Source organism: Solea solea, chromosome 15 (genome assembly GCF_958295425.1).
Source record: "Solea solea chromosome 15, fSolSol10.1, whole genome shotgun sequence".
NCBI classification, from domain to species: Eukaryota; Metazoa; Chordata; class Actinopteri; order Pleuronectiformes; family Soleidae; genus Solea; species Solea solea.
The window spans coordinates 3,589,024-3,601,283 of record NC_081148.1 but is presented as its reverse complement, the minus strand read 5'-3'; the positions used below and the strand labels follow the sequence as shown (position 1 = coordinate 3,601,283).

Genomic DNA, 12,260 nt, shown 5'->3' with positions numbered 1-12,260 from the left:
GCTGAGATGCAGAGCATCCACCGTGCCAGAGGGGGAGCTGTGTATCTGAGAGCTGGCCTACCAATTACGTCACTTCCAGGTACCTGGCTAATCACAGGACAGTGGGAAAGCTCTCGTTGGCTGGCCAATCACAACACAGTCTGTGTTCTGGGGGTGTGGTTTTGGTCTGAAACAGCGCGGCTGACGAGAGCGTCATTTTAACCATGGATTTTAACCATGAAAACAAGTTAAAGGCGACATAGAATGCTTGTATCACACATATATGTGAGTTATGGAGGTCTACTTACATATATTAACTTGTTTTCATGGTTAAAATCCTCCTAATCGCTGCAAACGAGCCGATCAAAATATCTCCTCACTGACGCTCTCGTCAGCCGCGCTGTTTCAGACCAAAACCACACCCCCAGAACCAGGACTGTGTTGTGATTGGCCAGCCAACGAGAGCTTTCCTACTGTACTGTGATTGGCCAGGTACCTGGAAGTGACGTAATAGATAGGCCAGCTCTCAGATACACAGCTCCCCCTCTGGCACGGTGGATGCTCTGCATCTCAGCAGCTACAACAAGAGTAGTTCTTCTTCTTCTGTGGTTGAATGTACGCAACCGGATGTGCCCGGACTAGTGCCCGCACCGGGAGGCGCTACGGTGGTGAGAGGAGTGGTGAGGATTTTTGATGACGACATCAAACTACGGAAGTGCCGATCCGCTTCGCAGAGCCCAGGAAAACAATACAACACTATTTTCTCAGCAGTGGCTGAACTGTTTGTTCTCAAGCTTTAGGGTTTCATAAACGAGGTAATGACGCAGATACACACACACAAACGCAGCGTTAATTGGAGCTTCCGGTCTATGTGGGCTTTAATATATGTAAGTAGACCTCTATAACTAACATATATGTGTGACCGTGAAAACAAGTTAATATATGTAAGTAGACCTCCATAACTAACATATATGTGACCGTGAAAACAAGTTAATATATGTAAGTAGACCTCCATAACTAACATGTACGTGACCATGAAAACAAGTTAATATATGTAAGTAGACCTCCATAACTAACATATACGTGACCATGAAAACAAGTTAACATATGTAAGTAGACCTCCATAACTAACATATATGTGACCATGAAAACAAGTTAATATATGTAAGTAGACCTCCATAACTAACATATATGTGACCATGAAAACAAGTTAATATATGTAAGTAGACCTCCATAACTAACATATACGTGACCATGAAAACAAGTTAATATATGTAAGTAGACCTCATAACTAACATATACGTGACCATGAAAACAAGTTAATATATGTAAGTAGACCTCCATAACTAACATATATGTGACCATGAAAACAAGTTAATATATGTAAGTAGACCTCCATAACTAACATATATGTGACCATGAAAACAAGTTAATATATGTGAGTAGACCTCCATAACTAACATATATGTGACCATGAAAACAAGTTAATATATGTAAGTAGACCTCCATAACTAACATATATGTGACCATGAAAACAAGTTAATATATGTAAGTAGACCTCCATAACTAACATATATGTGACCATGAAGACAAGTTAATATATGTAAGTAGACCTCCATAACTAACATATATGTGACCATGAAAACAAGTTAATATATGTAAGTAGACCTCCATAACTAACATATACGTGACCATGAAAACAAGTTAATATATGTAAGTAGACCTCATAACTAACATATACGTGACCATGAAAACAAGTTAATATATGTAAGTAGACCTCCATAACTAACATATATGTGACCATGAAAACAAGTTAATATATGTAAGTAGACCTCCATAACTAACATATATGTGACCATGAAAACAAGTTAATATATGTGAGTAGACCTCCATAACTAACATATATGTGACCATGAAAACAAGTTAATATATGTAAGTAGACCTCCATAACTAACATATATGTGACCATGAAAACAAGTTAATATATGTAAGTAGACCTCCATAACTAACATATATGTGACCATGAAGACAAGTTAATATATGTAAGTAGACCTCCATAACTAACATATATGTGACCATGAAAACAAGTTAATATATGTAAGTAGACCTCCATAACTAACATATATGTGACCATGAAAACAAGTTAATATATGTAAGTAGACCTCCATAACTAACATATATGTGACCATGAAAACAAGTTAATATATGTAAGTAGACCTCCATAACTAACATATATGTGACCGTGAAAACAAGTTAATATATGTAAGTAGACCTCCATAACTAACATATATGTGACCATGAAAACAAGTTAATATATGTAAGTAGACCTCCATGACTAACATATACGTGACCGTGAAAACAAGTTAATATATGTAAGTAGACCTCCATAACTAACATATACGTGACCATGAAGACAAGTTAATATATGTAAGTAGACCTCCATAACTAACATATACGTGACCATGAAGACAAGTTAATATATGTAAGTAGACCTCCATAACTAACATATACGTGACCATGAAAACAAGTTAATATATGTAAGTAGACCTCCATAACTAACATATATGTGACCATGAAAACAAGTTAATATATGTAAGTAGACCTCCATAACTAACATATATGTGACCATGAAAACAAGTTAATATATGTAAGTAGACCTCCATAACTAACATATATGTGACCATGAAAACAAGTTAATATATGTAAGTAGACCTCCATAACTAACATATATGTGACCATGAAAACAAGTTAATATATGTAAGTAGACCTCCATAACTAACATATATGTGACCATGAAAACAAGTTAATATATGTAAGTAGACCTCCATAACTAACATATATGTGACCATGAAAACAAGTTAATATATGTGAGTAGACCTCCATAACTAACATATATGTGACCATGAAAACAAGTTAATATATGTAAGTAGACCTCCATAACTAACATATATGTGACCATGAAAACAAGTTAATATATGTAAGTAGACCTCCATAACTAACATATATGTGACCATGAAAACAAGTTAATATATGTAAGTAGACCTCCATAACTAACATATATGTGACCGTGAAAACAAGTTAATATATGTAAGTAGACCTCCATAACTAACATATATGTGACCATGAAAACAAGTTAATATATGTAAGTAGACCTCCATAACTAACATATATGTGTGACCGTGAAAACAAGTTAATATATGTAAGTAGACCTCCATAACTAACATATATGTGCGATACAAGCATTCTATGTCACCTTTAAGTTGGGTAATAGTTGGATCCTCTCCAGATTACCTTTTGATTATTGTCTCTCCTTGTTCAATGTGGACAATTAAGTTGAACCTATCATAACCATGTGAGAAGATCCATTCATAGCATCTGGGAACAGTGATAGTGCTACAGTGTAAAGCAGTCAGTGTCAGCCCATGTCCTCAGCTATCAATTCCTGCTCAGTGATTATTAAGACAGAGAGATTACAGGAAATGCTCCATAGGAACAACTGTGTATAGTATGAGACCAGTGTGTGTGTGTGTGTGTGTGTGTGTCTGTGTGTTGTTTATCAGTGCATCTGCAGCTGAGAACAGCACAAAAGCACTTCCATCATCCCGTAACACTGAACTTCCTGCTAAAAGCCCATCATCAGGCCATACATAAGCTTTTAGTTCCCCTCACATCTTTATGGCAGCAAAGCCTTTTTACATTCCAATGAGAGCTTCTCAGCACATGTTCACAGAAACTGATACAAACAACTTCAGTGTTTTGAAATAAAGCACCAAAGACAAGATTCAGACTGTATGTGTGTGTGTTTGTGCTTGTGTTTCTTATTTCGGACCTTCTCTGACCAGTCGTCAGAACCTTCCTTTCTGAGGAACTGGATTAGTTTAGGGCTAAGATTTGGGTTGTGGTTAGTTTAATATTAAAACATGGTGCAAACATCTAATACATACAAATGAGTGATAGTGAGTAGAAACTGATGTAGTGTTTCTGTCATTGAACTCAACACAAAGACTATGAGCTCCAGTAACTGACGTCACGCAACCAAGATAATGCCGTCTGACAGGAAACAGCGCTGTTCACCTTGATGGACATGAATACATGAATCAGGCAATAATGTCAGACAACTTGTCTCTTCGCTAATAAAAGTCAGGAGAGCATGTTACCGGAGCCCGAGCTCTCCAGAGAGAGAGTGGAGGTGAGTGGCTGCTATGAGATTCACCTCAGGAACGTGAAGCCATGAGGATTCTGCAGGTCTGGAATAACATACTCTCTGGCTGTTTCCAAACTCACATTATAAAGATCAGATATGCGATGTATCATTCGATCTACGTGGATTTAAAGTGTGCAGGTTGAATCCAACACCGCGGTTCATAGAAACTCTATTGAAGTTTTCCACGATGGATGCTATCCTTTTCTTTTTCCTTCACAACAGCTCACAATAAACCCTGATGGTCAGTGCTCTATAAGGTGTGTGACATGTACGTGTGTATTCACGAGCCTATCGCCTCCTCCTGGGTGTAACGACAACTTTTGTCCTTTGTCGTAACCATAAATGAAAGCTACAACCACTGCACTTATGCTTCAGCTTGGTTAAGTTTGGACAAAAATCTATTCTATTATCAGGATGTTCCAACAAGTCTGCTAAAACCCTCCAGTTCATTCAAAATGCTGCAGCACGAGTTCTGACAGGAACTAGAAAGAGAGACCATATCAATCCATCTAAACTGGCTTCCTGTACAGTTAATAATTCAACTTAAAATCCTCCTCCTCACGTACAAAGCACTTAATGTTGTAATAAATCAAATCAAATAATAATACTGTAAATAATGTAGGCCACCACTGTCGAAATAATAATCCCTATTTAATACAATTTAAACTGATACTTGAAGTCTGTCTCAGAAGAAGATTTAATCTTTTTCCACTGAGGAAGTTTCTTTTCGACCACAGATAAGAAAGAGCATAAAAGACACAAAAGAAGAAGTGTGCTGTAATGATGCCAGTTGAAACGTCTGTGTGGTGCGTGTCACTACCCGACCCGTACCGCAAACACGTCGTGTTCCTGGTGAAGATCAGACAACACGCTGTCTTTTCCCGCAGTTTTGGAAATCAGCCAATCAGAGGTAACTGGTGCTTGACTGAATTCCTAAAAATGTGTTGAGGAATGGGAGGTGTGGTGTTGGCAGCCCTGGCTTTGGAGTTGTAAATATTGCCCTGTTATGTTTCAGATTCCAACAGAGTTCAACAGAGTAGTGAGGAAAAAATCGTGGAGAAACCTTCTTTGATGCACTTGATGGTTTCTCTCCAGGCCTCATGGACCTCTTCAGGAACAAGAGAGGGACATGATCCTTCTACCTTATTCCTCGTAAAATCTTTTTTAAAGATACAAGAGTGTCTGGCTATAAAACCAGTTTTAGGGCACTCTTTTAGATCATCGTACATCATCGTACCAATATGGCAGAGAGTAGTCACTTTAGACAGGTAATGTTCATGTATTTAATGACTAGAACTGTAGAACTATAGTTTTTTTTTGTCTTAATTGATGAAAGTGCCTTGTATTCGGTAGCTTTATCTAACTGGCATGGTTTTCTTCTCTTTCTGTGTTAGGATGTTAATGACAAGGACACATACAGTGAAACTTGGGTGGGAATCTCCTGCATCAACGAAGAAAATCTTCAGATCAACCCATCCAGAGTCGGGATCCTCTTGGAAGGCAATGTGGTAATGGATGAACTGTGATCTGTGTCCTGTTTGGACTCAGTTGTGCTCTGCACCTGGACGACCCCAAGTCCATGAAGAACACTGGCTTATGTATTCAGCATGTTCAACCTTGGCAAAAGTACTTTGGCATCCAAAATTCAAGAAAAACCAGCTTGCAGCGTAAAGCGTGGTTCTGGTATTGGTTCCTGATGTAGATGTTGCACTTTGAAAGAAACAGGTTTGTTCTAGCCGTTGTTCTTGAATTTAGGCATTCACTTACTTTATAGTGATTGCACACTAATTTCAATTTTTTCCCTTTACATTTATTTTACTATTATTATTATTATTGTTGTTCATTTTATATTCATACAGCCTCATTGGGTTTGACCAAAACTGTACTTTTTGTCAAATGTCGCAGGCTTTTAGAGCATGTTTGTCATTTTAGTCACTGTATCATTGCAACATTTAAAAAAGAAAAAAATTCCACTGTTTAGTCAGACATGCTGTGGAATTTGATTTTCATCCAGGGCAAGAATTAACAAAAATAAAGTTAGTTAACCTCTTGAATGTTTCCTGATTTGTAATCTGAAATACAATGGAAAAATTCAACGTTTTTGGTTTGGTTTTCTTCAATTTTATATTTCTGTGTACAGTATGTTTTGCACATGGGTTAAATCGACATATATATTAAGAAATTGTAGCAGTTGTAATATATTTAAAGTTGAATCTGCTTTGATTAAATATATTGAACTTAATATACTAAGTGTAATAACAGAGCAAACATTTGGTATTACACAAGATCTGAACCAACTTTAATGTTAGTATATTAAATTGAATAAACATTGTTGTTTCTGTCTTACACAGTGTCGTGAGATGAGATGAGCATGTTGTCCTTTGGTACTAAAACTGAATTGAATTGAATTTGGTTAAGGTTAGGATAACACTTTGGTGAAGATGTCCAAATGAATGTCAAAAGCCAACTGTCTGTGTGTGTGTGTGTGTGTGTGTGTTGACAGGCCCAGTCATGTTCTTGGAATGTGCTGTGGTTTCACCTGAAATACTACACTCATGCAGAGGTTGGATGGATGAGTTGTTGGGGGTGAAGGAGTGAGGTCGTGAGGAGTGGAAGCCTCTTCCTGCTCCTGAGCCACTGCTTTAACATTCTTGTTTACTTTCTATCCACTAAACTAACTCTACACAACGCTGTTGACAGAGCACAGTAGACAGTAGATTGAATGTGGATGAGCTCGTTGATTCATGGTTGAAAACAAATACAATTTGGAGTCACCTGTGGAAACTACACCTCCACCAGTTACCTTCTCAGTCACATGACCCTGTTACCAGGGCTGAACTCAAATCAAACCAAGTCTATTTCAGTTTCCACACAGGGGAAATGTGGACACCCGTCCTCCAACATATAACAGGTAAATAATACATTTAGATGGGCCATTGATCCATAAAACACTGTGAAAACAAAACAAAACAAAGTAACCACAGAGAGATTTGAGATAAATGAGAGTTTGAGATCGCTGGGTTAACATTTGCTCGCCGTGACATCGTCAATTCATTTTTCATACAAAACTCAGTGCTTCACAGGATAAAAACATAAGGAAGGAAAACAAGTCACCACCCAACAATCATCTCAGACGACATACGGCTGGAATTATGCATTAAAACTATTATTGTGGATGTGTAGAAGTGAGGAAATTAAAAAGTAAAGAAGTGAGAAAGGGAAGTGAAGTGAGGAAGCTATCAATAGATGTGTGGGAAAACACTGAAGACTAAAATACTAAAAACACAAGGTAAAAAAGGCAAAACAAAAGTGAAAATGGAACAAAGACAACGTAATAGATCAGTAAATCAGTACAAAATAAATGAATATAAAGAATAAAGAAGGACTGTAAGCAATGAAGGATGAGATAATATATAGTGTTATGGTAACAACAGGGACCAGACCCAAATGCAAGACACAATGTCTTGCATTTGCAAATCTCTAATTCTGTAGATTAGAGAATAAATGTGCTGGAGAATCCGGGAATCCCACATGGTTTTGGTGAAGGTGGAAAGTGAGTCAGTGTCTGTTTGTTTGGCGTCTCCTGGTGTAACGGCGGACCCACGACCAACTGGGAGGTTTGTTCAGAGGACATAGAACTCACGGCTGAGACAGTTCCTGAGACAGGAACAAACAAAGAACTTCTACAACACTGTCCAACACCACGCTGAAGAGAGGGGAAGATCTGGTGATGAGTGGCTGCAAATCCAGACGCTTTATGGAGCTGCTCTGATTGTGGAAATGAGTCTCACCTGCAAGAGAGAGTTAGCCACGCCCACACACAGAGCACACAGACAGACCACAGACAGACTACAGACAGACTACAGACAGACCATAGACAGACCACAGACAGACCACAGACAGACTACAGACAGACTACAGACAGACCATAGACAGACCACAGACAGACTACAGATAGACCACAGACGGACCACAGACAGACCACAAACAGACTACAGACAGACCACAGACAGACAACAGACAGACTACAGACAGACTACAGACAGACCACAGACAGACCACAGACAGACTACAGACAGACTACAGACAGACCACAGACAGACCACAGACAGACCGACCACAGACAGAGGAGAAAGAGGGGCTGCCATGACGATATAGCATCATAAAATAATAGGTGCAGTAAAATAGAATTATAAATTCAGTGAAAGGAGACTTAAGGGTAGAATAAAATAATAATAATTTATTTTATTTATTTAGTTGTGCTGGATACTAAAATGATGGAATCTTACATTGTAAAGTGAAGTAAAAAGAATTCAAATAAATATGAAGAGCCAGGATAAAAAGGTAGGTTTTAAGTTTGCTTTAAAAAATGTGAACATTCTCTGCCCTGTGATGGACTGGTGTACCCCACCTTTAGCACCAGTGATGAATGAATGAATGAATTCATTCACTGCTGCCCTCAGTTCTTCAGGAAGGCTGTTCCATAGAGTGTTTTAGTTCTTATTTGGAGTATTTAAAGGTCTGGTCTACCCTGAAGTCCTGAGCAAAGCAAATCGGATCGCTAAGTGGGGCTAAGACCATTAACCATTAGATTATATTCAGGAAATAGATTATGTGAAGGGTGATTTAGAATGTAGAATTTAAAATCTAGTAAAAAAAACAAACACTAACATGCTGTGACCTGGTGTACGTCAGTGTGAAATCAGCATGGACTCAAGGATGAATTCCAGAGAAAGCTACTGTGTTCATTCTTTGTCAGTAAGAAGCCAATCAGAGCCTGGTGAAAACAAAACATGTGATAATGATGGAGCTGGGAGCAGATTACTCCCAGATTCTTATGAAACATGTTGAAGGTCAGTGGACAGATGATCTTCAGGGTCAGGTCGTGTACATTCAAAGACATTTCCTCTGCTGTAGGCAGTGGCCTGTGAAACAGGGGAAGCTCATTTCAGGCTCAGTTATTTATACATACGTCCTGCAAACCAACAACTAGAACAAGGAAATGTGATAATTATGTAAAACTCAAATGCAATAATAGTGTTTTAATTCAGTGTATATGTACAAACAGAAATGGGCTCCATCGCCGAGCAAATACCACGACCAACGACCAGCTATTTATCTCAAACTTCCCTCAGCAAAATCCACGCAGGCCTGAGGCAGAAAAGGCCCCACTGTTGTGTTTGTTTCTGCAGCGCTGTCAATCAAAAACTGCTTCTGCCTTTCAGAATCGCTGTCACGCACACATCACACACACACAGCACACAACACACACACTGCGGAGTGTCACACTGCAGCATTTGGACGCACTTTTCGGACGAAAAGAACAACAAAGCAAAATGCAACATATGCCAAAATAATATTTCTTTCAAGTCTGGGTCAACAAACAATTTGCATCGCCATTTAAAAACTCACCGCCTGACAGTCAAAGTGGTTTAATATTGACATGTAAATACAACACAGTACAGTTCTGATGACATTGTAGAGGAAGCTGAGCGTCATTTCCTGTGTAGCCTACGACACTAAACTGCATCCAGGCGGTGAGGAGGTCGCACGTGGGATCAGTGCACCCCAACCTGCGCAGAGGTGACCGTTACTACTCACTCTGTGACTGACCAGTGCAGTCGGGTCACCTGGGTTTGGAACCTCCAGGTCTCCAACAGCAACTGGCGGATAAAAGCAGTGTCAGAGAAGGCAGGTGCCCAAAGTGCGTGGGACTCACAACTCACGCGAAGGCTATTCACGCCAAAACCAGCGAGCATCAACCACTGGACCAGACTACAGGTGACATAATTACCAGCACTTTATCATAATTCAGCGTTCAAATACTGAAGGGTATATGACTGTGAAGTGGAAGAACTGTATACACCTGAAAGGGTGTGTGACTTCATTTTGTACCTGCCACATGCAGCACACTCACTCTCACATGACCTAACATTATCCAGGAATGTGGGAGTTAACAGGAGAACAGGAAAAAGTTGGGACTTCAGTGTAAGTGTGAAATGAGTGATTTAGTCTACATGTATCAACATAAACTGTTACTTTCATTGTGATCATTTAACTTTTGTTGTTTCTACTTCAACAACCTCAAAAATCCTTCTTTCTAAATTCTTTCACATTTCTTTGAAACACCACTTCCTTATTCATGGTAACCTTTATCATGAGTTCCTGTAAAACACCCCCTTACTGTACACCAGTGACATGCGGTCAGGGGAGGCAGAGGAGTCGTGACTGTTCTATAAATTAGTTTTCTGTATGATTTCAACATTTCTGTGGTCAAAATCACTGAATTATCACAATTAAAAGCTTTTAAAACGACTAAATGTTTCTATGAAGGTCAACATTGAAATATAAGCTTGTATTTTGGGTTGTGATATTTGAGGAGTGCCTCCCGGGTCATGAACCTCACCGCACGTCACAGCTGTACATGTGCAGTCACAGCTGATGAAACAGTGTTGTACAATCACACCCAGACAGTCTGATGCATCCAGAGCTGCATTGAACATGATAACAATCATTTACTAAATGATCACTTATGTGTGGTTTTCTCTTTAGTTTGTCCTTCTGTTAGCGACTTCTTGTCTCGGTGACTTCCCAAATATGTCCCCATTACATTTTTGGTAAGAATCTACTCACTGATGACATCAGAAAAACATCCTTATCTCTTAAATGTGGTATGTGTATGCAGGATCAGACGCACGTTCACACCTCCACAAATGAACCGGACTAACGGCGTTGGATTTGAATTAGAAGAGCTGGTGAGAACACGACATCAGTGACATCTTAACAGATCAGTAGATATAAGCAAGTTAAGTTCTAGAAGATCTAAGGATTTGAGGTGATTTAAGAAAATGTCCTTTCTTTTCCCTTTAACTCAGACTGAGAGATGTTCTGTGCTCATCTCTATCAAAAACAACGTTCCTATTAAACAGTCTAGACAGTGACATTAAGTCATGGATTGCTATATTTAAAATAAAAAAACAAGTTATAATGAAAACGTAACAACATTAACTCTTAACACGTTTACATGAAACCTGACCTCAGATAGATTAGGATTTGGTGTGTGGCATCACTCTCCCATTTCTCACGCAGACTGCCTCATCAACACCCACTCGTCACAGCAGGACAGAGGATTCATTGTTTCCACTGATATCACTGATAGTACACTGAAGTTTCAACACAGTGACTTGCATGGAAAGTAACTGAGTATATATACTCAAGTATTATACAGACAAATGTGTTGGACTTGTAATTAGACGTACGTATATATATGTGTGTGTAAATTTGAGAAAATTCTCCTTTTTATGTTAAAACAAAGACATCATCGAAAAGATGAGAACACAAAAGTGTTTTTCTAAACTCATGACACGACTTCTTAGAGATATGTGGTTTGTAGACGTGCAGCAGGTTATTTTCAGTCCAGTAATGAAAGCATCCAGATGAGTCTCTCTAATTCCCCTTGTCCCCCCTGATTAGGCATAATTCTTATTATTCTATTCTATTCTAATTATAAACCCTCAGGGCTCCTCAGTTAAAGTAACACAACGTTACACACCTGTGACATCTGCTGTAACGTAGAATTTTATAGTTTTCTTTTAGTGGCACAGACCTGAAAGAGAGGTGCCCTGTGATAAATTCACACACACACACACACACACACACTCGTGCCGAGGATGCACTTTCTCCTCTGGTGGCATATACAGGAGTAGCTTCTTTGAACACAGTGCAGAAACATGCACCAGGTTCCACTGGCCGACGATCGACAGTTGGGACATCTTCTCCGGCCGTCATACATTTGTTCTCCATGTTGTAGTTTTTTTCCACACACACAGTAAATAAACACTGTATGAACTGCTGTTCCTGACAAACATACGCTTTAAAGCCTGCATTATTCGACTTTAAACCTCTTTCACACAATAATCACAAAATCACCACAAAACAAAACAATGTGAGGGGAAAAGAAAAGAACAACATCATGGGATCATTTACAGTGATAGAGTCGTTACTGTTTCATCTCCTTTTCTGTCGTCCCCCCCCCCTCTGTTGCTTATTTTAACCATAAAAGTGCCAGGAAATGTCC

General features: G+C 38.9%; 1 long non-coding RNA gene across 1 annotated transcript; it reads left to right on the top strand.

Annotated features, from left to right (window-relative positions):
- The first annotated feature begins 4,970 nt into the window (after nucleotides 1-4,970).
- Nucleotides 4,971-6,519, top strand: LOC131474413 (uncharacterized). Its single transcript, XR_009242286.1, has 3 exons — nucleotides 4,971-5,093; nucleotides 5,199-5,335; nucleotides 5,578-6,519. It is a non-coding gene; the product is annotated as an uncharacterized LOC131474413 (long non-coding RNA).
- Nucleotides 6,520-12,260: the final 5,741 nt, after the last annotated feature.